Source organism: Centroberyx affinis, unplaced genomic scaffold (genome assembly GCF_046629955.1).
Source record: "Centroberyx affinis isolate AG114_WGS23_722 - 3 ecotype Tasmania unplaced genomic scaffold, CSIRO-AGI_Caff_v1 ptg001177l_1, whole genome shotgun sequence".
NCBI lineage: Eukaryota > Metazoa > Chordata > Actinopteri > Beryciformes > Berycidae > Centroberyx > Centroberyx affinis.
In genome coordinates, this window is record NW_027279706.1 from 1 (window position 1) to 5,080 (window position 5,080).

A 5,080-nucleotide genomic window follows, 5' to 3' on the forward strand; every position below is an offset into this window, starting at 1 on the left:
GATATATATGAATGTATTTCATTTTATATTATCCCTACTATTATTATATATGTTGGGTTTTTTTATATGCATGTGTGTGTGTATGTATGTATATGTGCGTATATATGTTTGTATGTGTGTGCATATATGTATATTATTATTATTATTATGTTATTATTGTTATTATGGTTATTATAATTTATCTTTATTGTTTTTTTTTATTATTATTATTTTGTTATTTTATTTATCATTATTATTATTTATTTATTTTTTCCTCTGATTCATTAATGTCAGTGTCAAGGTACCTGCAATCCCTCACATTCGGAAAAATTAAAAAAAAACTTGGTCACAAAAAAAAAATGTATAAATTAATACCTTAGTTAACATGAACACCATTAGTAAATGATTACCAGACACATTAATTAACTGTTAATTAAGGGTTAGTTAATGCTTATTAAGCATTAACTAACCCTTAAGTTAGTGACCCTTATTGTAGTGTTACCAGTTCGATTGGATTAATAACATTCATGGACGTAACCTGTCCTTGTGATCGCAATACCGAGTCGCTCATCTTTCCCCGTCTTGTCTTCTTTGCGAAGGTCTCACCTGCAGGACCTGAAAGACGTGACCCACAACATCCACTACGAGACCTACCGCGTACGGCGGCTCAACGAGAGCAACGTGAACTTCAACGGACTGGAGCTTTCCATCCGGCCGCTGGAGAACGGCAACGGCGACAAGAGCGAGACGGACAGCCACCTCTGATCCGTCCACGAGCCTCCCGCCATGTTGGAAAGCCTCCCGCCAAGTGGAAAGTCGACGCTCCCTTTGTCGTCCAATCAGAACGCGCGAGAGAGAGAGAGAGAGCGAGAGAGAGAGGGAGGGCAAAGAAACCCCACCGTTTCCCCCCCCACCGATAAAAAAACAAGTTGGAGAGATTTTTTTCTTTTTCTTTTTGGGACCAACTTAGTGGATTATTTTCAAATGAGAAATTCTATTGAGTTTTTTTTTTAAACGCAAGACATTATAAGAAATGCATTTAAGCATCAGATATGGATATATTTTTGGAGAATGAGCATCATATATATTTTCTGGAAGGATGGCGACATACGCAGGGGGGCTGGGGACGGGGCATAACGAGAGCGAATACGATGCTAAATGCTGAAATGCCTTTTGGCGAAACCCAAAGCCTGAGTTGATAGTTATTAAGACAGACCTGAGAAACCCAGAGGTGTACGTCGGAGGGGGAAAAGGTTCCGTTCCCGAATTTTATTGGACGCCGAAACCGACGACGTGACCAAGAAGCAACCAAAATAGTTCCGGCAAAGTAAAGCAGGCAAATTGACCCCCCCTCCCCCCTCCCCCCCTTTTTCATTAAACCCTCACATAAAGAATAAGCAAACCTGCCGCTTTACCCGATTTGCCCCCGTTTGTTTTGACTCTATATGTCTGTAAAAAGGACCCGACGAGCTTCGGATCCGAAGTGCTCGAACCCCTTTAGCGAGCGGTCCGGTTCGGTTTAAGCTGGATCGCTTTGTATCGAGAGACGGCTGCCTTTTTGCTCATGTATCGGATCTTCTTTTCTAATGTAGATCTTCATAATCCATCTTTCCAAGAGATCGTGACCTCGTGACAGCACACATTATGAGCTGAGTTATTGACCTTGTATTGCTGACCGTATGTCGGGGTGTATGAACTAAATGACTAGATGGTAGGATTCGGAGGACCCGCTTTTTTTTTTTTTTTTGTACCTTTCTACCCTGCTGAGTTTCAACCTCTTCTAGGATTTCTTTTCATTACTGACTCCACAAAACACATCAAGCACACACATTGTTAGCATTGTTATCTTCCTTATCAGGTCTTTTTTTTAAATGCAAAGCCAGAGAAACACTGTTAACTTTCATCTCCATGAAGTGCAGTCCACTCAGTCTACTGTACATTCATAGGACTGTATTGTATGTAAAGGTCTCACATTTCCTCTGGTTTTGTTTTCTGCCATAGACTGCCATCTGGAGGTCAGGTGAAGTACTGACTGAGGTAAAGTTGAACAGAAGCCTCTATCTAACCTCTGAGTGTCAACTTCCAACAGATACCTTGACATTTTGAATTTTAGTCATATTTAGTCCTCTCTCTTCACCCAGCACATGCCACAAGGTAAAACAGTCTCTATATTTGTCATTCAGCTACTCTAAAATATCGTTTAACCTTTATTTATCCAAGGAAAGTGGACTGAGCTTGTGATGTTCAGGAACTTTCCCCACCCACATTTTCCCAAGCGGCCCAGGGATTCGACCCGGTGACTCTTCCATTCTCAAGCCCACTTCTCTAAGCTCTAGGCTTAACGTTCTCTGCATTTCTCATAAAAAGCAATTTGTGGGAGAATATCCTGTTTATAAAATTACCTGTTATGTGATGAGAATGAGTACAGACACCAGAATCATCCATATGTCCCCTGTAGATCGTTGGCTCTGATGCTCCATGCTAACGCTTTAGCATACACTATGTTGAGTGATAGTAGGTTCCTAGCATACACTGTGTTGAGTGATAGTAGTTCCATGCTAACACTTTAGCATACACTATGTTGAGTGATAGTAGGTTCCTAGCATACACTGTGTTGAGTGATAGTAGGTTCCTAGCATACACTGTGTTGAGTGATAGTAGTTCCATGCTAACACTTTAGCATACACTATGTTGAGTGATAGTAGGTTCCTAGCATACACTGTGTTGAGTGATAGTAGTTCACAACAATGGGACTAGTAGCCTACCTGGGGAGAAAAAATAAGACTAAAATACAAAATGTCAATGTTTCCATTTGAACTACCATCCACAGTGGCACCAAGCTCTTCACCAGATAACATTTCAGTGTAACAGACAAATCACACCACACAGCTGCACATTCAGTGTTACCGTCTTCTTACCTGGACGGAGAAAGGGAAATCTTTCCAGCTCTGTTCTCTATCCTACATATTAATGTGTTGACCCCCACCCCCCACCTCCTGTGTTTTATACTCAGCATGTACTAACAGCTCCGACATGATTCTTGTCCTTGCTTTTTTTTTTATAGTATTAATGATATACATGTTAACACTGTTGATTTACAATTAAATGATTGTCACTTTATCACGGTCTAGTGTGAACTCATTGCTTTAAGTCTGAAACACTTGGCACATAGATGATAGAATTATAAATGTATGATGCAAAAAGACACGTAGAAGTCAATATCAATGCAGGATAAACCATGTTACCATTAGGTATGGAGCTACATTTCCCCCAAAACAAAACATGCGTAAACCCATAGTGAAATGGTTCAATCGTAAAAAACTAAACGGATGTAAACAGGATTGTAACCCACGTTTTACAAGTGAGATCCTTAAGTTACGACTACAAATGACTATGCTTTCAGTTCTCATTTTGCATCTCTGTTTATGTTTACAGATTCTTTTTTACATTCAGATCTTTGGCTTTTTGTATCCCCACTCATAAAACAATTCGTACTAAGACAGTGTTTTCCTGATTCTGTCCTGGAAGTAATTTTAATATGATTTCCACTTTGACATTTTCAAACTAAAAGTTCTGGTTTAACCGATTAGGCCTTATTCTTTTATTTTTATTGTTATTGTTGTTTTTAGTTAACTCGCTATATAGGTTTTCTTGATAGGAAGGATTGGGCTTAAGATAGGCTGGTTGTATAGTCGCACACATATATGAATTTAATATGAAATATATCTTACCTTGCAATATAGGACTATAATCATATTTTCATATATCTGGTGTGTGGTCTGTTAATTGGTCCTAACTGTACATCAAATCATAAATTAATTAAATTGATATCATCTTTTCACATTTATATGAATAAGTTTGGATGAAAAATAAACATGTGGGCTATAGTCCTAATTACACTGTGTAGCCAATTCTTAATATTTTTCATATATCTGGAGAGTAAAACCCATGTAAATAGGCTTATGTCTGTAGCCAGTATGGATGAATGAATCATTACTCAATATCTCCTTTTCCTTTTTGACAACTTTTTGATGAAAACATAATACACATATGCAGCTATAGGCCTTAAACCATATTGCTTATTCTTAATGAGAGACCACTCAATCACTATCACTGGAAAAACTGAAGCCAAAATGAGACTTTTATATTGAAAAATCCCAGCATTTTCCTTTCCGGTTATGACTACTTCCTGTTGAGGTTTTTGAGTATTTGAGTGTTTCCAGGGTTGTAAAACACAATCCGTGTCTGTCTTCATAGACGTAAATGGTGATTCGTAATTGTAAAGTAAGGATTGTACTTGCAAAACTTGGGTTACAATCCTGTCTATAGATTGACAGAACTGACTTTGGGTTTTCAAATTCGTTTTTGTTTTTTTGGGTTTTTTTTTATGATTTAACCATTTCATCTTGGTTTTACATACAATTTGTTTTGGGGGAACTAGAAATATACCTCTCTACATTAGTGCACATTCAATAATTAACAACTGGCTATGAGCAAGTACATTTCTTCAATCATTCCTGTACATTTCCACATGTGATCCATTAATATTGAAAGACTTCCAGTGACGTAGTGTTTTTGGAGTTGGTAATCAATGTGCTAAGAATCAGAGAGACAAGTGCCTATAAGACACTTGCATAACATAGGTCATTTTTACATTGTGTTTGTGTGTGAACGAGTGAGAGTAGAGGGGATAAATGGGAAAGAGGCTTAACGGAATGCAAGCAGAATAAAAGACATTTGATAGGAGTGCACACAAAGAGCAGATCCTATGTTCCCCAGATTTATATGGCACATAATGGGAACATGACAAAGGGTCCTATGTTCCCCAGTTCTACATACTGTATGTGCTCTCCCAGGGTCCTATGTTCCCAAGGTCCTATGTTACCAGGGTCCTATGTTCCCAAGGTCCTATGTTACCAGAACCCTGTTCCCCAGCTCTATATAGCACATAATGGGAACCTGAAAAAGATGTTCCCCCAAGAGTTTGAGTCAAGTTTGAGTAAAATTTTATCCGCAGAACCACCCAGACTTTAATATTCTCTGCTGGTTCAGATTTGACCCGGAATACCACAGATGTAACAATTTTTTTTAGAGACCTTCA

General features: G+C 38.4%; 1 long non-coding RNA gene across 1 annotated transcript; it reads left to right on the top strand.

Annotated features, from left to right (window-relative positions):
- Positions 1-582: 582 nt before the first annotated feature.
- On the top strand, positions 583-3,099 carry LOC139648247 (uncharacterized). Its single transcript, XR_011695569.1, has 2 exons — positions 583-2,497; positions 2,531-3,099. It is a non-coding gene; the product is annotated as an uncharacterized lncRNA (long non-coding RNA).
- The last annotated feature ends 1,981 nt before the right edge of the window (positions 3,100-5,080 follow it).